Source organism: Trachypithecus francoisi, unplaced genomic scaffold, assembly GCF_009764315.1.
Source record: "Trachypithecus francoisi isolate TF-2019V2 unplaced genomic scaffold, Tfra_2.0 Lachesis_group0, whole genome shotgun sequence".
Lineage (NCBI taxonomy): Eukaryota > Metazoa > Chordata > Mammalia > Primates > Cercopithecidae > Trachypithecus > Trachypithecus francoisi.
In genome coordinates, this window is record NW_022681453.1 from 62393982 (window position 1) to 62417144 (window position 23163).

The 23163-nt window shown below is 42.1% G+C and overlaps 1 protein-coding gene, 1 long non-coding RNA gene and 1 pseudogene across 6 annotated transcripts in view; 2 read left to right on the forward strand and 1 right to left on the reverse strand.

Annotated features, from left to right (window-relative positions):
* CHCHD6 (coiled-coil-helix-coiled-coil-helix domain containing 6) overlaps positions 1–23163 on the reverse strand; it is a 239609-nt gene that overhangs the window by 160379 nt on the left and 56067 nt on the right. The gene's annotated exons all lie outside the window — the stretch shown is intronic.
* Positions 351–14194, forward strand: LOC117083364. The gene is made up of 3 exons (XR_004437060.1): positions 351–360; positions 11873–11876; positions 14061–14194. It is a non-coding gene; the product is annotated as an uncharacterized LOC117083364 (long non-coding RNA).
* Positions 15739–17133, forward strand: LOC117084513 (annotated as a pseudogene).

Below are 23163 nucleotides of genomic sequence, written 5' to 3' on the forward strand. Positions count from 1 at the left end.
CTGGAAATGCATAGTGATATGGCTGTAAAACATGGTGAGTGTACTTAATGCTAGTTAATTGTATACTTTAAAATGTTTAAGATGGTTTTTTTATATTATGTAAATTTTACAAAGAAACAACAAAAAAAAAAACTATGAGCTGTAGCTAAAGCATAGCTTAGAGGGAAAAGTACAGCATTAGTGACAAGCAGCTCCCAAAGATCCCCTTCTTTTATTCACACCATTGTGTTATGCCCTCCCTTGCCTATGGGAGCTAGAGTGACTGTCAGACTTCTGAGAGCTAGAAGATAAAATGTTCATGTGTTTTAAGCCACCAACTGGTAATCTGTTACAGCAGTAATAGAAAACTAACACAGAGTAGTTTCCAACTAGGGTGATTTTTCTCCCCCGCCCCCATCCCCCATCAGGGTGATTTTGCTGCCTACAGGAGATTTGGAAACATCTGGAGATTGTTTTGGTTGGCACACCTAGAAGAGTGTTATTGGTTTCTAGTGAGTAGAGGCCAGGGATTCTGCTAAACTTTCTATAATGCAAAGGACAGTCACCACCCGCCAGCCACACAACAAAGAAGCATCCAACCCAAAATGTCAACAGAGCTGCGGCTGAGAAACTCTGTACTATGGCTGTGCAAGTTGTGCAAGATGACATTACTGGAGAAAAACTGGGTGAAGAAAACATGGGAATTAAACACCTTTGTAAATATGTAAGTATAATCACAAGAAGAATCGAAGAACACAGCTTCTAAACCACTGGAAGCAGGAAAAAAAACAAATACATAAAGTAGTTTGAGAATCTGGGGAAAATACATAAGCTAAGGAAAAGGAATCAATAGAGAGAGGAAAATGAAAAATATAAGCAAAAGGAATGACAATTGATATATAAAGGTCCAAGAAAAACCTCTCAAAATCCAGTGAGGATCACAAGTACGAAAGGAAAACAGTGAGTGAAGAGACAGACACTAATGTGAAAGGGTGAAACTGGGGGAGGAGGGGTCAGATTATTTGGCCCCTTTTTTCTTCCATGAACTGAGAGGCAGTGGTATCTGCTGACACTGGGGGATGCCTGAACAGGGAAATGTGTGAAAAGTTACTGTGAGAAAATTATATGGGGCATGAGTGAGGGTGGGACGGTGCTGCTGCTGAGCAGCACTGAGGCTGGGCAGTTCTGTGTGGAGTACACCAAGTAGTCTGCAAATTAGCACCAAAGCTTTCTCCAGCCACATTCCACAGTTTGGGGGCAAAAAGCAGCAGCAAGGCAGTGGGGGCAGATATTATGTATAACGAGTGCCAGCGGGAGGAGAGTGAAATCCACAATGGCTGACAAGGGGGTCTGCCCTGGGTAGGAAGACAAAGGAAAGAGGAAGAGGCTGCTGGGCTGAGAGAACAGGGAAGTTTTCAGAATGCATTGAAAGGAAAGAGAAAATTCAATAGGAAAGAGAGCAGGAAGAGCAAAGCAGTGGAACTATGGTCAGAGAGAACTTTTGTTGTTCAAGATGTTGATAGAAGCCTGGGTTTCTTATGGAGAATAAAGATGGGCACCACTGGGGAACAGAAAACCAAGAGGCAGTGGGGGGTGTGAAATAGATTCCTGCCCATCCTATTTGTGGCAAGCACATCCACTAACTATCACAGAAAACTACCTGCAGGCAGCTGTCAAGAGTTCTCCATGTACAAGGCATAGTGTCTCCCAGGACAGGTCAATAGAAAAATGAGTGCAGCAGGGATACAAAAAAAAGGTTCAAACAGATTCTCCCCTATTCACATTAAGAGTGCCCTCTTAACCCTCCCCCAAAAGTATTGAATTACTTATCTCTTTCTGATCCAAGTTCCTTAACAAGGACAATCTCATGAATTTAATCCCAGTGTGTACCAGGCCCCCCTGCCACCACATAAAATGGCAGGCCTGCATGCCTGATCATGGCCCCAAGCTGCTGCACCTCTCATGCAGTCCTCTACCTTACAGATCACAGCTGCTGATCAAAAAGGCCTCTGAGGCTCCAAACCAAGTAGCCTCACTAATGGAAAAACATCTCAAAACCTAAAGTTGATGCTATGTAAATGGGATTGTTTTCTTAATTTCTTTTTCAGATAGGTCATTATTAGTATATAGAAATGCAATTGATATTTCCATGTTGATATTGTTTCCTGCAACTTTACACTTCTAACAGTTTTTTCATGAAGTTTTTAGGAACTTCTATATATAAGACCACTTCATTTGCAAACAGAGACAATTAACTTCTTCTTTTCTGATTTGGATGCTTTCTATTTCATTTTCTTGCCTAACTGCTCTGGCTAGAACTTTGAGTCCTATATTGAATAGAAGTGGCAAGAGTGGGCATCCTTGTTTCTGATCTTACAGAAAAAGCTTTCAGTCTTTCACCATTCAGTATAACATTAGCTGTGGGCTTGTCATATGTAGCCTTTGCATACTAAGGAACATTTCTTCTATACTGAAAGCTGACAATTTTTATCATGAAAGGATGTTGAATTTTGTCAAATGCTTTCCGCAGCTATTGAGATGATCATATGACATTATGCTAGGTGAAATAAGCATATTTCAGAAAGACAAATACTACATGATCTCACTTACATGTAGAACTTAGAGAAACAAAGCGTGGTTGCCAAAGGTTATGGGGTAGGGGAGAGGTACGTCAAAGAGTACAAACTTTCACACATAAGATGAATTTAGTTCTGGATATCTAATGTATAGAATGGTGACTATAGTTAATAATCAATGGGGAAATGACTCCCTATTCAATAAATGGTACTGGACTAACTGACCAGCCATATGCAGAAGATTGATACTGAACCCCTACCTTACACCATATACAAAAATCATCTGCCTGCTCAGCATCCATTCCCCCTTCTGGTAATAGCCTGTTGATTATGTGTGTTTTGGGGGTGGAGGGAGGAATGACTGTTCCCTCCCACAATGTGTGCATTCCTGATTCCTGGCAAGACAGTTAAAGTGCTCCACCCGCCACTGCCAAGGGTGTGACTTGCTCAGGAATTTGAAGCTATCAAGCGTGAAATGGCAGACTGGAAATGCTGGAGCTGATTCATTCTAGAGTGGTGCCTGCAGGGAGGACCTGCCTACTGGTGCCCCCACCCTGGACCCTGGGTCTAGCTCTCTTCTTCTAAGGCCTGCTTCTTCAACTTTCCCTTTGCTTCTGTGAGCTTCCCTGCATCCTTGCAGTAAATTCACATTATTTTGCTTGAGTTAGGCAGAGCAGGCTTTCATTGAAGAAATTTAATGAAAGGCAGCATCGGATTGGAAACAGAAATGGCTAGCCTCCCTTTCTCTAGAGCATATGACATTGCTCTGGGCCTTACTCACCATCAATGAAATGTCATGTCAGACAGCTCGCAGTCAGAGGCCAGAACAGGCACTAAAACCAACAGGGAAGTGGGCAACATCCAAAGACTAGGAGAGACAGAAGGGCCTGGCACTGTAGAAATGCAAGAGTAAGAACACAGCACAACAAACAGGCAGCCCCTTCATTATTCAATTACTCACTCTGTAAATCGAGAATTAATGTTCACGGGTTCTGGTGAGTGACACAATTACAATTTAAAAAGGGCAATTAATCATTGGCTTGTTGTTCACTGCCTTGCTGGGAGCCGTTTGCTTCACGAACACCAGTAAAGCCACAAAAGTACTAAACACACGAATGACTACCACCACCAAATTCCAGCCTCCTTTTCCCTCTCTCCACCCGCCAACTCCTCTGACTGGGCTCAGCCACAGATCTTACATCTGTTTCTCATTTCTCCTGTGACACTCTCAGACCCTCCCCTAATCTCCACCCTCCAAGCAGAGGATTTTCCCCTTCACTGCTGGTAAAGACAAGGGCTTCCTAATACTGTTTGCTGCAAGAAAAGAAAAAGACTTTGGGCCTCTGGATCTCAGCTCCAAGAGGCTAAAAAAGAGAGTGGGAAAATGAAGTTGAGAGAGACAAGGGTAAAGAAGGAGGGAAGAGCAAGAATGAAAGGCAGATGGATGAAATGAGTTGGGTACGGGGAGAATGCAGGCCTCAAAGCATGGGCACAGGACACTGACATCTGGCTCTGAAAGCAGGTCTGCCAGCAGCATCTTCTCCAGATCAGCATCTTTCTACAGACTCAAGGCAGCCCTTACTCCAGTCCTGATCCCTTGGCTGATGCCCAGCTGCTTAACTGGACTCCAAAACCACACACAAGGCAGGAGGCTAGCAGATGCATCTCTGTCTTCTAATAAGCAGATTGCAACTAAGTATTCTCCTAGAGGATGCACTTCCAGGGGAAAATCCCTTAAAGAAAAAACTTCAGGGATCTAGTTCTACTTCATGAAACCAGGCAAGAATGAACATTGTCACTTCAATGCTACCACTGCCTCAGGCCAAATCAGAGTGTTACTGCTTCCAGCTCTTGTGCTAGAAATGGCCCTGCTGGTCTGAGACCTACAGAGGTCTCATGCATGTATGTCTGTCTTGGCCTCTTCCACTGTCTTGACTGTAAAGATCCTGGGGTACACACTGTTCACTGGCCCCCTAGCAGCCGCGCCCCTCTAAAGCTGCTACCTTCCTTCATGCAAATGAAGCCATAGTTTTGTAGGCATTTACTTCATGCCTCTGATCTCAGGAAAGGTAGGCTCTTCTGGCAGCCTCAGGGGAAGTTGTGCCCAATCTAGTGCAACCACGGTAATCCTACTCTCCTTTATGGTGGTGGGTCTGAGATGGTCACAGGTCTCAGCTCTAGCCAATGAGACATGTGCAGAAGTGGCTGGAGAAGTGTCTTTCCTGCTTGAGGTGCTGATGTGAGGACTGGATGCCTTGTGACCATGAGGGAAAAGGCCACAGAACTGTGGGGAAGCCACCATCTGCTCAGACACAGGTGGACTAGTGCGAATGTAAAGCGGTGCAGGCAGCCACTTTGGAAAACAGTACAAACATTCCTCAGAAAGTTAAACAGACAGTTACTATTTGATCCAACCATTCCACTACAAAGTATATAACCAACAGAAATACAAACATGTCCACAGAAAAACTCGTAGACAAATGTTTACAGCAGCACTATTCATAGTAGCTAAAAAAGTGAGAACAGCCCAAATATCCATCAAATGGTTAACAGATATATAAAATGTGATACAGCCATACAATGGAATATTGGCAATAGAAGGAAATGAAGTACTAATACATGCTACAGCATAGATGAATCTTGAACACATTATGCTACACGAGAAGCTAGTCACAAAGACCACATATTCTATGATTCCATTTATATGGCATGTTCAGTACCTGCAAAAATCCATAGAGACAAAGTTGATTAGATGTTGCTGGGACTAAGGGTTGTGGAAAACAGGGAGTTACTGCTAATCGGTAGAGAGTTTCTTTTGGGAGTGACAAAACTGTTCTAAAATTGATTGTGGTGATGGTTGTACAACTCTATGAATATACTTAAAATAACTGAGTTAGATACTTTGAATGGGATAATTATATGGTAAGTGAATTATATCTTAATACAGCTGTTAAATTAAAACCAGTTTTCTTTAAGTTTTGAAAATGGAGAACAATTGCCATTCCTCTCAATGAGCAAACGCCTTGGAAAGGAGCTCATCGTGCCTGCTGCCACCTATGCCAATGCAGGCTGAGCCCCAGAGTGGGAAGTATGCAGTGTGGCAGCGCTTTCTAAGCAGAAGAAGTGCCTCCTGCAGTCTGCCTCATTTCTATGTGTCTCCTAGAGGGTATCCTGTTACACTTAACAAGCTCATCCAATGTTGAAGATTAGGATTTTTCCTGTAACATGGCTCCAAAACACAAGTGACTACTTCATGTGGTTCTGATTTGGTGCTGAAATAACTATTGATTTGATAACTAATGATCTGGGGCTGATCTGATGCTGAAATAGTGATTTGCCTAATGTAGAAGAAAAAACTGAGTGTACTGAACTGCAAACCCAAACCTAACCAGTCTTCCTAAAATGTACGCCTGGGTAGTTTTGACTGTGTATGATTTCTACCTTACAAGCTGATTTGAAGTCTGAATAACTTGGAAAAGGCAAATGCATTAAATAAAAACATAGAAAACCAGGTAAAATAAGTATCAAAAAGAAATGCTATGGGTTTCAAGGGAGGGGAGAAGAAATGACAGCTGACTGGCAGAGTAGCATGGGACGAGAATGGCTGGTATGGCAGGTGAAGTCTGAGCTAGACACAGAAGATGGAACAGACTGAGACAGGTGGGCTGGCTCAAAGGCATAGAGAGGCAGGAAGGCAACGGTGAAGACGAAGACCGTCAAACTAGAGGCCAGACCTTCACCCACAGCTCTGGCACTCTCTAGCAGTGTGGCCTGGGGCAAATCACTTTGCCTCTTTGTGCCCCAGTTTCCTATAAAGTGGGAATAACACCATATTTAATTGAATCTAAGACACCATCGATTATAACATGAACCATTATTCCATTACCACTAAGAAAAAAAATGATGTTATGTCACTGGTTATAAAATGTATCCCTAATTCAAAGATGTTACAATAAGAAAAAAATTCACCTCAGAAGTGAATATGGTAACAACTACTCAGAGTTGATATGAGAATTAAGTGATTCTATGTAAAGTAAATATGATTGCTGTTGTTGCTATCAATATTTGACAAATATTTGTTGAGCAACTACTAAGTGCCCTCAAGGTCCTATGCATAAGATAAATATGATCCCAATCCTTAGGAATTCAGAATCAATTCAAACAGGACAAACAAACAGGGAAGTCAGAAGAGGAATGTGTGCATGAGCGGTCACGGATGGTGGTCTCTAGCTTGACTGGAATAGAACTGAAGCCTCACTTTACTAAGCTGAGAGAATGCGAGGCGGATTAGGATCTAAAGTAAAGAGAGCATCAGACATAATCAGAACTACTCTTGAAAAACCCTGTCTCCCCTGTGAAGTACATGTATACAACTTCATATCCAATTCTGTATGATACTACAAAGGTAGTGACATAGAGTACCCGGGATAGCATCCATATGCAAAATATAATTTAGGAGCCATGTTGTACCAAAAACAATGTTCACACTAAAACGCACTGTAGCAAGATGTTCAAACTATTAAAGGAGAAACTATTAAAGAAGACCCAAGACAACCAGAGGCACAGCCAATTCATGTTTCCCACTCCACATTCACCCCAAGGCAACACCTCCTAAGGGAATGGTAGCTGAGCTGATCATCATGTTCTTGCACTTCAGATCCCAGCTCACCTTCCACATTGGTCTTCCACACTGCGGGGCCTGGCTGGCACTCAGCAAATCCCACTCCCGCTTGGCCATGTGGCTTCATGAGAGTCTCAGGAAAGCCACAGGAAATCTGCACCTGTGCCGTCTGCTTCCTCTCCCTTCTTGTTCTGAGGAACACCACCCCAGCAGGGCTCCTTTACCAGATCAGTTCTGCCCTGGAGCAGCCGCTGATTCCTGCCTGCAGTTTTTCCAAAATCCGCAGAAGCAACTTCATCATATCCCACCCTTGAAGATAAAAGCCCCAGCCAAGAGGTGCCCCTCCATGAAGCTCTGAGTTACATGGAGACTTTCCTTAACCTCTAGAGTTTTAGTAACTGCAACATCTTCCCTTTGATTCTTCAGCCCTACAACTGGTGGTAGCTGCTTCTTGTGGTTGCTACCTCCATAATACTTTAATGTTCCCTTTTTACCCTTTCAATAACCTAGTTAACAATCTTGTACCTAGTTACTGACTTGATATGAAATTCTCTGCTCCAATAATTGCTGTAGTTTCTCCTGGTTGGGCCTTAACTGATACAGCAACATATTACTCCTCACTTTCTATTTTAAATTCTCTCTCTCTTGGGACATGAAGAGGCAATTCACAAGAGAGGGAAAAATCAGGCCCATAAATATACGAAAAATATTCAATCTCTACTTGAAACCAAAGAAACAAAAATTAATACCACTGACACACATTTCTGCCTGTCAGATCAACAAGATGGAAAAGGACGCTAGAACTCAGTGTTGGCCACAGGCACTCTCAGACACTGCTGGTGGGAACATAAACTGGTATTACTGTCTTATGGAGGAAAATGTGATGATAATGTGAACCAAATCTTTAAAATTTAAGTCAAAAAATAAGACACTGCAAGAGTAGATTCACTTCTTATTGCCTCTGCAAATACAGCTAAAAACCCTGGACATCACATACACAAAGCAGATATAAAAAGGTTCTGAAAAGTGGATAGAAGAAGGCAGTGTGGCTAGGGGTCTCGGGACCCAGAACGACACGGCAGTGGGTTCCCTGAGTTTTCTTCTTGTCTCATTATCTCAGACTGGGTGCTGGAGGAGATGCCAATAGGAATAAACCAGGAAAGCCCCCCCAGAAAAGCCAGCTCTTTCTAGCCAAAGGACCAGGAAAGCAGCAGCTTAGCAAGACAAGCAACTTTTAGACAGTAAAATGTTTAGATAATAACTACACTGCTCCAGCCTAACACCACAGAAATAGCTGCACTGCCACCCCCACCAGCAAAGGCCAACTGGAGACCCTGGACTTCCACCTTCACAAAACAAGATGCCTCAACCCACCTTCCTTGCCAGGGTGTCAGAGAAGAGTGAGGTGGGTGGATCTCTGACTATCACCGAAGTGTGGTGAGGCCTTCCCTGTTGGTGGAGATCACTTGGGGAGCAGTAAGCAGGTACCCTTCCCCATCCCAGCCAGGGTGGCACCAAAGAGAGGCCTAGTGGGGAGCACGAAGTCCTGGTTCCAGGAATTTACAAGTAATAAATTGACACAGAACTACACATATACATTGTACCAATGTCAATTTTGTGGTTTTGATATTGTATGATATTTACACAAGATTTAACCTCTGAGGGAAATATAATGAAGGATACATGGGCCCTCTCTCTACTATCCTTACAACTTCCTGCAAATCTGTAATTTACAAAAAAAAAAGTTTTAAAAAAGCCTTTGCAAAGGGGCATAAGAGAACTCTTTGGGAAGAGGAACATGCTCTGTATCTTGACTAAGGTGGTTATTATATGGTTGTGACATGTTACACTCAGCAAAGTCACCAACCTGAGCACTCAGGGTGTGAATTTTATTGTCTATACATTATACCTCAATAAGTCATATTTTAAAATATGCTGTTAAAATATCTGAATCATATCAGTATGAACAAAATAAACAGGAAATAAAACTCTTAAATAGAATGCCAACTAATAAGTATAGAAGACATTGCAGAAATATAAAATCATCATTTTACAACCACTAGCATAGTGATTCAGATAAAAATCATCAAAGCAGAGAAAAATGGTGGGACAGGCAATTCCAAGCCCTCATCCTTCCATAGAAACATACAAAAAACATGCAGAGGCCGGGCACAGTGGCTCACGCCTATAATCCCAGCACTTTGGGAGGCCGAGGCAGGAGGATTGCCTGAGCTCAGGTGTTCACGACCAGCCTGGGCAACACAGTGAAACCCCATCTCTACTAAAATACAAAAAATAGCTGGGCATGACAGTATGTGCCTGTAATCCCAGCTACTTGGCAGGCTGAGGCAGGAGAATTGCTTGAACCTGGGAGGCAGAGGTTGCAGTGAGCCAAGATCGCACCACTGCACTCCGCCTGGGCGACTCTGAGACTCTGTCTCAAAAAAAAAAAAAAAAAAAAAAAATGCAGAAACTGTCAGAACCAACTTTCTCGAAGCTCTGAAAAATAGTCTAAAGTTTAAAACAAGCAAGTGAATGCTGAATAAAGAAAAAGGCCACTTGAAAACAGTAGGAAAACTGTCTGGTGTTTTTACTTGCCTTTGCCCTATCCCTGTCATGGCTCGGTTGCAGCCACATTCCCAATGTGAGACTCTGGTCCTTGGTTCCAGAGGGAGCAGGGCATGTCTTATTCATAAATTATTGTGTGCATCTGTTCTAACCTGTCTGACGGTTACCTGTAGGACTAATGCAAAGTACTTCTCCCTTTCACCTAACTCAGAACTAAGGCTGGAAAAGGGCAGGTGTTACTTGAAAATGCTGCAGGGAGAAAACACCTGCAAGACATTACACAAGAAGACCATCCCCAAGACATATAATCATCAGATTCTCCAAGGTCAAAATGTTAAAGGCAGTTAGAGAGAAAGGGCAGGTCACCTACAAAGGGAACCCCACCAGGCTAGCAGCAGATCTTTCAACAGAAACCCTGCAAGCCAGAAGAGATTGGGGCCCTACATTCAGCATTCTTTAAGGAAAAAAAAAAAGTCTAACCAAGAATTTCATATCCAGCCAAACTAAGCTTCATAAGTAAAGGAGAAATGAGATCCATTTCCAACAAGCAAATGCTGAGGGAATTCATTACCACCAGAACTGCCTTACCAGAGGTTCTGAAAGGAGCACCAAATATTGAAAGAAAAGACTTACTGGCCACTACAAAAACATACTAAAGAACATAGACCAGTGACACTATGAAGCAACCACACAAACAAATCTGAATAAACAGCTAATAACATCACAAGTTCAAATTCGCACATATCGATACTAACCTTGAACGTAATTGGGCTAAATACCCCATTAAAAGGCACAGAGTGGTAAGCTGGATAAAGAGAACCCAATGGTATAGGTCTTCAAGAGACCCATCTCACATGCAATGACATCCACAGGCTCAAAATAAAGGAATATAGAAAAATCTACCAAGCAAATGGAAGACAAAAAGTAGCAGGAGTTGTAATCCTAATCTAAGAGAAAACGGACTCTAACTCAACAAGATAAAAAAGATAAAGGGTGTTACACAATGGTAAAGAGTTCAATTTAACAAGAAGACCTAACTATCCTAAATGTATATATACCAAACACAGGAGCACCCAAATTCATAAAGGAAGTTCTTAAAGACCTATGATCAACACCTGTAATCCCAGCACTTTGGGAGGCCGAGGCAGGCGGATCACGAGGTCAGGAGATCGAGACTATCCTGGCTAACATAGTGAAACCCCATCTCTACTAAAAATACAGAAAATTAGCCAGGCGTGGTTGTGGGCACCTGTAGTCCCAGCTACTTGGGAGGCTAAGGCAGGAGAATGGCGTGAACCCAGGAGGCGGAGCTTGCAGTGAGCCAAGATTGCGCCACTACACTCTAGCCTGGGCCACAGAGTAAGACTCTACCTCAAAAAAACAAAAAACGAAAAACCTATGATGAGACTAACATTCCCACATAATAATAGTGGTAGATTTCAACACCCTACTGACAGTATTAGAGAGACCACTGAGGCAGACAATTAACAAAGACACTTAAGACCTGGACTCAACACTTGACCAAATGGACCTAATATACATCTACAGAACTCTCCACCCAAAAACAACTTCCTATTGCCATATGGCACCTACAGAATGACTTTTGGGTTAGTAATGAAATTAAGGAAGAAAACAAGAAATTATTTGAAACTAATGAGAACAAAGATACAACATACCAGAATCTGTCAGGACATAGCTAACGCAGTGTTAAGAAGGTGGTTTATAGCACTAGACGCCCACATCAAAAACTTAGAAAGAGCCCCAATTAACAACCTAAATCACAACTAGAAGAACTAGAGAAGCAAGAGCAAAACAGCCCCAAAGCTAGAAGACATGATATAACCAAAATCAGAGCTGAATTGAAAGAAATTGAGACATTAAAAACCATATAAAAGATCAACAAACCCAGGAGCTGGTTATTTGAAAAAATTAATAAGACAGACAACTAGCTAGACTAATAAAGAAAATAAGAGAGGAGAACCCCCCTTTAGGGGGCCAGGTGCAGTGGCTCATGCCTGTAAGCCCAGCACTTTGGGAGGCTGAGATGGGTGGATCACAAAGCCAGGAGATCAACACCATCCTGGTCAACATGGTGAAACCCTGTCTCTACTAAAATATGAAAAATTAGCGGGGTGTGGTGGTGTGTGCCTGTAGTCCCAGCTACTCAGGAGGCTGAGGCAGGGGAATCGCTTGAACCTGGGAGGCAGAGGTTGCAATGAGCCGAGACCGTGCCACTGCACTCCAGTCTGGCGACAGAGCGAGACTCCATCTCAAAAAAAAAGAAATGACAAAGGGTACATTACCACTGACCCCAGAGAAATATAAAAAACCGTCAGAGACTACTACAAACAATTCTATGCAAAGAAACTAGAAAATCTAGAAGAAGTGGATAAATTCCTGGACACATACAACTTCCCAGGACTAAACCAGAAAGAAATTAAATTCCTGAACAGACCAATAACAAGTTCCAAAATTGAGTTAGTAATAAAAACCCTACCAACCAAAAAAAGTGCAAGACCAAATGGATTCACAGCTGAATTCTACCAGATTTATAAAGAAGAAGAGTTGGTGCCATTCCTACCGAAACTATTTCAAAAAATTGAGGAGGAGGGACTTCTCCACAACTCATTCAATAAGGTCAGCATCATCTTGATACCAAAAAGCTGGCAGAGACACAACAAAAAGAGAAAGCTTCAGCCCAATATCCTTGATAAACACAGATGCAAAAATCCTAAACAAAATACTAGCAAACCAAATCCAGTAGCACACAAAAAAGCTAATCCACCATGATCAAGCAGGCTTTATCCCTGGGATGCAAGGTTGGTTCAACATATGCATATCAATAAATGTGATTCAACCCATTCACTGAACTAAAAACAAAACCACATGACCATCTCAATAGATGCAGAAAAGGATTCCCATAAAATTCAACATCCCTTCATGTTAAAAACCCTCAATAACTTAGGCATTGAAGGAATATACTTGAAAATAAGAGCTATCTATGACAAATCCACATCCAACATCATATTGTATGGGCAAAAGTTGGAAGCATTCCCCTTGAAAACCGGCACAAGACAAGAATGTCCTTTCTGACCACTTCTTCAACATATTATTGGAAATCCTGGCCAGAGCAAGCAGGCAAAACAAAGAATAAACAGCATCCAAACAGGAAAAGAGGAAGTCAAATTATCCCTATTTGCAGACAACATGATTCTACATCTAGTCTCTCCCCAAAGCTCCCTGATCTGATAAACAACTTCAGGAAAGTTTCAGGATACAAAAACAACACACAAAAATCAGCATTACTGATTGGTTACTATACACCAACAACATCCAAGCCAAGAGCCAAATCAAGAGCACAACACCATTCACAATAGCCACAAAAAGAATAAAATACCTAGGAATACACGTAACCAAGGAGGTAAAAAAATCTCTACAATGAGAATTACAAAACATGGCTCAAAGAAATCAGAGATGACACAAACAAATGGAAAAACATTCTATGTTCATGGATACAAAAAACTAATATCACTAAAATGGCCACACTACCCAAAGCAATTTACGGATTCAATGCTATTCCTATCAAATTACCAATGACATTCTTCACAGAATTAGGAAAAACTATTTTAAAATTCATATTGAATTCATATTCAAAAAAGAGCTCGGGCTAGGTGTGGTGGCTTGTGCCTGTAATCCCACCACTTTGGGAGGCCGAGGTGGGTGGATCACTTGAGGTCAGGAGTTCAGGACTAGCCTGGCCAACATGGCAAAACCCCATCTCTACCAAAAGTACAAAAATAATTAGCCAGGCATGGTGGTGCAGGCCGGTAATCCCAGCTACTCAGGAGACTGAGGCAGAAGAATCATTTGAACTGGGAGGCAGAGGTTGTAGTGAGTCGAGATTGCACCACTGCACTCCAGCCTGGGCAACAGAGTGAGACTCCATCTCAAAAAAAGGAAAGAACAAAAGAGCCCAAATAGCCAAGGCAATCCTAAGCAAAAAGGACAAAGCAGGAGACATCACGTTACCCAACTTCAAACTACACTACAGGGCTACGGTAACCAAAATGGCAGAGTATTGGTACAAAAACAGACACACAGATCAATGGAACAGAACAGAGAACCCAGAAGTAATGCCGCATACCTACGAATCATCTAATTTTTGACGAAACCAGAAATGAGGAAAAGACTCCCTATTCAATAAATGGTGCGTGATAACTGGTTAGCTATATGCAGAAGAGTGATACTGAACCCCTACCTTACACAACATACAAAATCAACTCAAGATGGATTAAATATTTAAATGTAAAACCCAGAACTATAAAACACTGGAAGATAACTTAGGAGATACCACTCTGAACATAGGACCTGGCAAATATTTCACAACAAAGACACCAAAAGCAATTGCAACAAAAACAAAAATTGGCAAATGGGATCTAATTAAACTAAAGAACTTCTGCAGAGCAAATGAAACTATCAACAGAGTAAACATGCAGCCTACAAAATGGGAGAAAATATTTGCAAACTATACATCTGACAGAGGTCTAATACCTAGAATCTATAAGAAACTTTAGCAAATTAATAAGCAAAAAATAACCCCATTAAGAAGCGGGCAAAGGACATACATGCAGCCAAAGAGCATATGAAAAAATGCTCAACATCACTAACCATTAGAGAAATGCAAACCAAAATCAAAATGAGATGCCTGCCATCTTACACCAGTCAGAATATTACTAAAAAGTCAAAAAATAATAGATGTTGGCGAGGTTGTGGAGAAAAGGGAATGCTTATAGACACTGCTGTGGGAATGTAAATTACTTCAGCCTCTGTGGAAAACAATGTGGCGAGATTCCCCAAAGAACTTAAAATTGAACTATCATTCAATCCAGCAATCTCATTATTGGGTATATATCCAAAGGAATATAAATTGTTCTGCCATAAAGATACACGCACGCATATTGTATTAGTCCGTTCTTGGACTGCTATAAAGAAATACCTGAGACTGGGTAGTTTATAAAGAAAAATGGTTTAACTGGCTCCCAGTTCTGTTGTACAGGATGAACAGGTACACAGGAAGAACAAGTTCTTCCTGTGCATGGCTGTACAGGAAGCATAGTGGCTTCTGCTTCTGCAGAGACCTCAGGAAATTTCCAATCATGGTGTAAGGCAAAGGGGGAACAGCTGTCTTAGAAGGCAGAAGCAGGAGTGAGAGAGAGAGAGAGGTTAGGGGAGGTGCTACACACTTTTAAATAAACAGATCTCATAAAAACTCACTCATTATCACACAAACAGCACCAAGGGGATGGTGCTAAACCATTCATGAGAAATCCATCCCCATGATCCAATCACTGCCCACTAGGCCCCACCTCCAAACACTGGGGATTACGAGTCAACATGAGATTTGGGCGGGGACACAGACCCAAACTATATCACATATGTTCACTGCAGCACTATTCACAATAGGAAAGACATGGAATCAACCTAAATACTCATCAATGGTACACTAGACAAACAAAAGGTGGTACATGTACACCATGGAATACTGTGCAGACATAAAAAAGAATGAGATCATGTCCTTTGTGGCAACATAGAGGTGGAGGCCATTATCCTAAGCAAACTAACACAGTAACAGTAAACCAAAGGTTGCATGTTCTCACTTATAAGTGGGAGCTAAACAATGAAAACACTTGGATACTAAGAGGGGAACAAGAGACTCTGGGGCCTACTTGAGGGTGGAAGGTAGGAAGAGGGAGAGAATCAGAAAAAACAGCCATTGAGTACTAGGCTTATTATCTGGGTGCTGAAATTATTAGTACACCAAACCCCTGTGACATACAGTTTACCTACATAATAAACCTGCGCATGCACCCCTGAACCTAAATGTTGAAAATAAATAGAAATAAAAAATAGAAAATGCTTTGGGTAAACTAACAACACACAGGTGCCTGGTGGCAAAATCATGGTCGGAAGAGAAAAGAGAGCACCTAACAAGCATGGGAGGAAAAGTCAGGAAAGATTCTTTGGAAATCGAGGAATGAGAAAGGGCAGCTGGGACATGGTGACACCAAGAGAGTAGAATCTCCCAGACTCATCAAGGGTCTCAGCTACAAAGTGATCGTGTCTGCAGCATATGGGCGGAACCACACCTTGGCCTTGATGGAAATGGGCTCCGTGTTTGCGTTTGGGGAGAATAAGATGGGGCAGCTGGGCCTTGGCAACCAGACAGACGCCGTCCCCAGCCCCGCACAGATAATGTACAATGGCCAGCCAATTACCAAAATGGCCGTGGGGCTGAATTCAGTATGATAATGGACTGCAAAGGAAACCTCTATTCCTTTGGGTGCCATGAATATGGTCAGCTGGGACACAACTCGGATGGGAAGTTCATCGCCTGGGCACAGCAGATAGAGTACAACTACAGACTGGTTCCGCGGTGAGTGGCCATCTTCATCGAGACAGATCCTGCTTGTACCAAATGTAGTTGTGTGAAACGTAGCCTGTGGCACTAACCACACGCTGTTCCTGGACTCCCAGAAGTGAGTCTTCTCCTGGGGCTTTGGTAGCTATGGCTGGCTGGGCCATGCAGAACAGAAGGATGAGATGGTCCTCCACCTGGTGAAGCTGTTTGACTTCCCCGGGCATGGGGCATCCCAGATCTATGCTGGTTACACCTGGTCCTTTGCCATCAGTGAAGTGGGTGGTCTGTTTTTCTGGGAGGCCACCAACACCTCCCGTGAATCTACCACGTACCCAAAAGCAGTGCAGGACCTCTGTGGCTACAGAATCCAGAGCCTGACTTATAGGAAGAACAGCATCATCGTGGCCACCAACGAGAGAGCACCATCAGCTGGGGCCCATCACCGACCTTCGGGGAACTGGGCTATGGGGACCATAAGCCCAAGTCTTGCACTGCAGCCCAAGAGGTGAAGATTCTCGATGGCGTTTTCTCAGAGAAGGTCACCATGGGCTACTCACACTCCTTGGTGATAGCAAGAGACAAAAGTGAGACCAAGAAAGAGAAGATCAAGAAACCCAGAATACAACTGCCGAACCCTCTGAGGCTCCCAGAGACTCCTCTGAGTCTACACCTCTCGTGGCAGCTGTCATTTCCATGTTCACTGCGATGGGAAGTCAAACGAGGAATTTAAAAAAGCAAAAGTTGACCGAAGGTGCATTTTTGTTTAGACTCCATGAGGTTCCGTTTTACAAGTGATCCAACATTTACCTTTTTTTCGTACGCCTTCCAAAGTATGTTTTTTCCCCCTTAATGTCGAATTAAAATACTTACTCATAGTTGACTTACCTTTCCTACAAAAGAGGCAGAAACTTTGAGCAATCTAGGTTTTTTTTTAAGTTTTTTCTTTCTTCCTCTCATGAAAACACTCCCAAAACACCCCTTTCCAGTTATAATTGGCATCGTGATCCAAGCGGATGCGACATAGAAGAGGAATCGCCATTTAATCAGAAAAAATGTCCCTTACAGGAACCAGCAGCAGACAGGCAAAGTCTCCAGCCTGCCTCCATCCGAAATCATGCTCGCGTGCTTCAGAAGCTTCCGGGTCCTCCTTTCCTGCTTTTTCCTGCAGACTGGCCTAAGCCGATGTCGTTCTGTTTCTCCCCTTGGCTGCCTGTAATCTGCTGTGTCCCCCCTGGACGGGGACTCAGGGTCTGTGTTTAGCCATTTATATCTACTCTAGCTGTTAAAGAAGTCCAAATGAAAATCAGGTGATGGTGGAACCATGGGGACTTGGGGGTGGGGCAGAGGTGGGAACATTTGTATCAGCTGAGTCAGCTTCATGGCTCCCTGTGGAACCAGGGCTGAGCCTTGTCACATGCACTCACCAATTAGAGATTGATCAGCCAGCAGTCAAGTGGGCATTCTCCAGTCCCTGCAAGAAGGATCAGCTCTTTCCGTACCAGCCTTGGTCGCCTTGTGCTTTGGTCTCCTTTTCTCTCCTGCCTGGATCCTGCCTCGCACAGGCCATCATGTTGCTGAGACTCGGGGTACCGTTCTGCTGACCCAGCTCCCTTTAGTCATGTTTGCTTGGCTCTGGTACCAAATAATTGGGATTACCAGAGTGTCCTTCCTTGCGTGTCAGTACGGATGCTGTGACTGCCACCCACGTCCCCGTCAAGTGCCCGTGCCCAAGCTCGCTGTGCTGAGTGACTTACAAGGTGCGTTTCCTGGAACCCTCCTCTCACCTGGACCCAGCCCACAGCTCTGGCTGGGGCTCGTGGTTTCCAGAGGGTCTGGACTGGTTTGGGTGCTTTAAAATATATATGTTTTTTTAATTCAGTGGTGCTTATGGGGCAGATGAAAATAGAACTTAAATGTGAGACTTGGGTGGATGGGAAAGTTAAATATTGGTCTCTTCGAGTTTTTTTTTTTCTTTTGCTATTATTACCACTTGTCACTGTCTCCATGTTAAAATGCCAAAAATGATCTAGTTGTTGTTGCTTATTTCCCTATTTTCCACCCCAGTCACTCCTTACTGTGACTCCTGCCCTGGAGGGCACGTAGCAGTGTCTGTCCCGCCAGTCCCAAGGCCCTGTGGGAGCAGACTGGCCTGCATCTCTCCAAGACTTAGTCTGACGCCAGGCACATCTCTAGATGTTCTGTGTTCAATCAGTAGTCCAGGGGAGAAGCTTCTGCCACTTCAGAGCTTTGCCAAACTAACCTAATTTGTCTAAATCACCCCAAAACCACTATCTCTGACTCATGCTTCCATGCGACAACCTAATCCGTTTTCCTGGACAGGTCTCTTTCCTGGAACGCAGCCCAGGCACCTGTGCTCCTGGAATCCTTGAAGTCTCTCCTTTGAGTCGTGGTCTCTGAGAGGGTTGAGGACGCAGCATCCGAGGTCCCAACTTTGCAGGGGCTGCCCTGGGTGGAGTTGGACTTAGATTTTCCGGCAGCCTCACGTAAACCTGGCAGCCAGCCTCTTCTAGAACCCTAGCCAGGGACTGGAGCAGGAAAGGGCCCGTCGAAGTGAAGACGGCCTTGAACCGCACCTCCTTTTAGCTTAGATCGAAAAATGAATTCCTAGTTAAATCCTTTAAAACAAGGAGCTGGGGGGAAGGGCGTCGTGCACTCCTAGAGAAAGGTACTCAGTTGCCCGGCTGGGAACGTGCTTGGCGCTGACCCCATGGGCATCTGACTGGTCTTCCACCTCAGGGAAAAAAATTTGAAAGAGGATTAGCATGAAGGGGAATCAAAGAGAAGATTGTGATTTGGTTGAAGGTGCCTGGTTTAGTGCTGTTAATTGTCTTATTATATATGTATACACATTTATATTTTATATATATATATATCTTATTTTATATATATATATTTCTTGGAGTAAACATTTTAAATAAATGACATCATTGTTTAAAAAACAAAAAATTATAAATGTATATTATTGGGACACAGTGTATAAAAATATAATTTGTGACAATAACATAAATAGGGGAGCAGAGCTATATAGGAGCATAGTTAGTTGTTTTTAGCTTTATTCACTGTGGTAAAACATACATAAAATATGCCATTTTAAGCCTTTGTAAAGCATACAATTTCAGCATTATGTACATCCAAAATGCTGAGTAATTACCACCACTAAACATTTCCAAAACTTTTGCATCATCCCGCACAAAAGCTCTTTACTGGTTAAACAATAATTCCTCATCTTCCTCTCCCATAGACTCTGGTAACTTCTATTCTACTTTCTGTCTCCATGAATTGACACAGATTTTAAGTTAAACTGATATCAATTCCACTGGATTCTTAGAATGTTGGATGGTAACTGTAATCCCCATTGTAACCACAAAGAAAGTATCTGAAGAATATACGCTAAAAAAAAAATGAGGATGAGTGCGGTAGTTCACGCTTGTAAGCCCAGCACTTTGGGAGGCCAAGGCAAGAGGATCACTTGAGGCCAGGAGTTCAAGACCAGCCTGGACAACATAACAAGACCCCATCTTTAAAAAAACACAAACAAATAAACAAACAAAAACAATAGTTGGGCATGGTGGCAAACACCTGTAGGCCTAGGCACTTAGGAGGCTGAGGCACACTTGTGTGAGCCCGGAAGTTTGAGATTACAGTGAACTATGATCATGCCACTATACTGCAGCCTGGACAACAAAGGACAATCTTGTTGAAAGAGGAGGGGGAGGGAGAAGAGGGGAACAAAAGGGGAGAAGAGGGAAAGGGAGAGGAGCAGAAGGAAAGGAAGAAGAGAGAAAAAGGAAAAGAAAAGGGAAAAGAAAAAGGAGAAAGAGGAAAGGGGAAAGGAAGAAGGAGAAACGAAAGGAAAGGAAAGGATGAAAGCAGAAGGGAATCAAATCAATGAACTACATTAGAAAAATCAACTATATACAAAAGAAATAGAAGGACTGAGGGACAACAAAAGCTATACAAATAGCAAAAATGGCATAAGTCCTTCCTTCTCAATAATTACTTTAAATGTAAATGTGTTAAACACTCTAATCAAAAGGCAGAGATTGGCAGAATGGATACATAAACTGTCTACAAGAGAATTACATTAGATCCGAAGGCATATAGGTTGGAACTGAAAGTATGCAAAATAACTAAAAGAGCTGGGTGGCTATAATAATATGCAGAAAAAAGTAGACTTTAAGTAGAAAATAGTCACAAGAAACAAAAAAGGATGTATGTTAACAAAAGGGTCAATTCATCAAGAAGATATATCAAGTATAAATATACATGCACTGAAAAACAGAGCTCCAAAGTATAGGAAGCAAACATTCATAAAATAAAAGGGACAAATAGTTCTAAAATAATAGTTCAAGATTTCAATACCCTATTCTCAATAATAAACAAAACAATTTGACAGATTAATAAGAAAACAGAGGACTTGAACAATACTATAAACCAATGAGACTTAACAGACATATGTAGAACACTCCACCATATATGGCACAAAACAAGCTTCAACAAATTTAGATGACAGAAATCATAAGAAGTATCTTCTCCAATCCCAATGAAATGAAGGTAGAAATCAATGAGAAGGAAAACTGAAAAATTCACAAATATTGTGGAAATTACATACTCAACAACCAATTTATCAAAGAAGAAAACAGGGAAATTAGGATATAACTTGAAATGGATGAAAACAAAAACACAACATACCAAAACTTACAGGATAGAGAGAAAGCAGTGCTCAAGGGGAAATTTATAGCATACATCTTTACATTACAAGAAAGATCTCAAACTAATAACCTAAGTTTATACCTTAAAGAACTAGAAAAAGAGTAAACTAAACCCAAAGCTGGCAAAAGGAGGGAAATAATAAAGATTATTAGAGTGGAGACAAATGAAGCAGAGAATAGAAAAACAAAAGATAATCAATGAAGTCAAAAGTTGTTTCTTTTAAAAGATCAACAAAACTGACAAGCCTTTAGCAAGACTGACAAAGAAAAAAGATAGCAAATACAAATACCTAAAACAAGAAATAAAAATAGGGACATTACTAATGACTCTACAGAAATAAAAAGGACATAAAGAGCATTATAAACAAATATATGCCAACAAATTGGATAACCTGGATGAAAAGGACTAATTCTTAGAAACACACAAATAACCTAAACTGACTCAAGAATAAATAGAACATTTCAAAAGACTTTAACAAGAGTAATCAAAGTCAGTAATCAAAAACCTCCCAACAAGGAAAAGTCCAGAACCAGATGGCTTCAGTGGTGAATTCTACCAAGCATTTAAAGAACAATTAACAAGACTGGGTGCGGTGGCTCACACTTGTAATCCCAGCACTTTAGGAGGCCAAGGCAGGAGGATGACTTGAGGCCAACAATTTGAGACCAGACTGGTCAACATAGCAAGACCCTGTCCCTACTAAAAAATAAAATTAGCCAGGCATGGTAGTGCATGCCTACAGTCACATATACTTGGGAAACTGAGGAAGGAGGACTGCTTGAGCCCAGCCATTGGAGGCTGGAGTGAGCTACGATGTGCAGAATGTGACCTTAATTGGAAATACATAATTATATTCTTTACAGATGTAATTAGTTGAAATGAAGTGGGCCCTAAATGTCATATAATTGGTGTCCTTTGAAGAAGAGGAAAATTTGGATACAGAGACAGACACAGAGGGAAGAATGCCATGTGAAGATGGAGACAGACAAAGATGTGGAACAGCTGGACCTCTCATCTCCAAGATGTGGAGAAACTGGTAAGAATGTAAAATGGTGCAGCTGCTATAGACAGTAAGGCAGTTTCTAAAAATATTTAAAACAAAATTAATCCATGATCCAACAATTTTACTTATGGGTGTATGTGTGTGTATATATTGGCAGGGCACAGTGGCTCATGCCTATAATCCCAATGCTTTGGGAGGCCAAGGCAGGAGGATCACTTGAGGCCAGGAGGTCAAGACCAGCCTGGGCAACAGAGCAAGATCCTCTCTCTACAAACTTTTTTTTTTATTAGGTGGTCATGGTGGTGCACATCTGTAGTCCCAGCTACTCAGGAGGCTGAGGCAGGAGGATTACGTGAGCCCAGGAGTTTGAGGTTACAGTGAGCTATGATGGTGCCACTGCACTCCAGCCTGGGTGACAGGGCAAGACCTGTCTCCAAATGAAGAAAAAAAAAAAAAAAATTGAAAGCAGGGTCTTGAAGAGATATTTGCCCTCTCTTGTTCACAGCATTACTCACAACAGCCAAAAGGTAGAAACAACTCAAGTGTCCATCAACAGATGAATAAATGTGGCCTGTCCATACAATGGTCTATTGTTTAGCTTTAAAAAGGAAAGAAATTCTGACACATGCTATAATGCAGATAAACCTTGAAGGCATTATATTAAGTGAAATAAGCCAGTTACAAAAGGACAAATACTGTTATGATTCCACTCATATAAGGTCCCTAGAGTAGTGAAATTCACAGAGACGGAGTAGAATGCAGTAGTTGACAGGACTGAAGATATGGGAAATGGGGAATTTTTGTTTGATGGGTACAGTTTGATGTTGGAATGATGAAAAAGTTCTAGAAAAGGAGAGTGGTGATGGTTGCACAACATTGTGAGTATAATTAAAGCCAATGAATTGTATACTTAAAAATGATTTAAATGGCAAATTTTACTTTATATATATTTTACCACAATAGAAGAACTGAAAAAAAAAAATCAAGAATCATCAATGGGCAGAAAATTATTGGATGAAAGGCTGGAAACAGGATATCCCACACACTAGAAAAGCATCAACCCAAAGATTACTTACTAATTTCAAAAAGGAACAGGTACCTGATATAGTTTGGGCATTTGTCCCCACCCAAATCTCATGTGGAAATGTAATCCCCAGTGGGATGTGGGGCCTGATGGGAGGTGTTTGGGTCATGGGGCAGATCCTTCGTGGCTTGGTGCTGTCCTCACCATAGTGAGCAAGTTTTCACAAGATCTAGTTGTTTA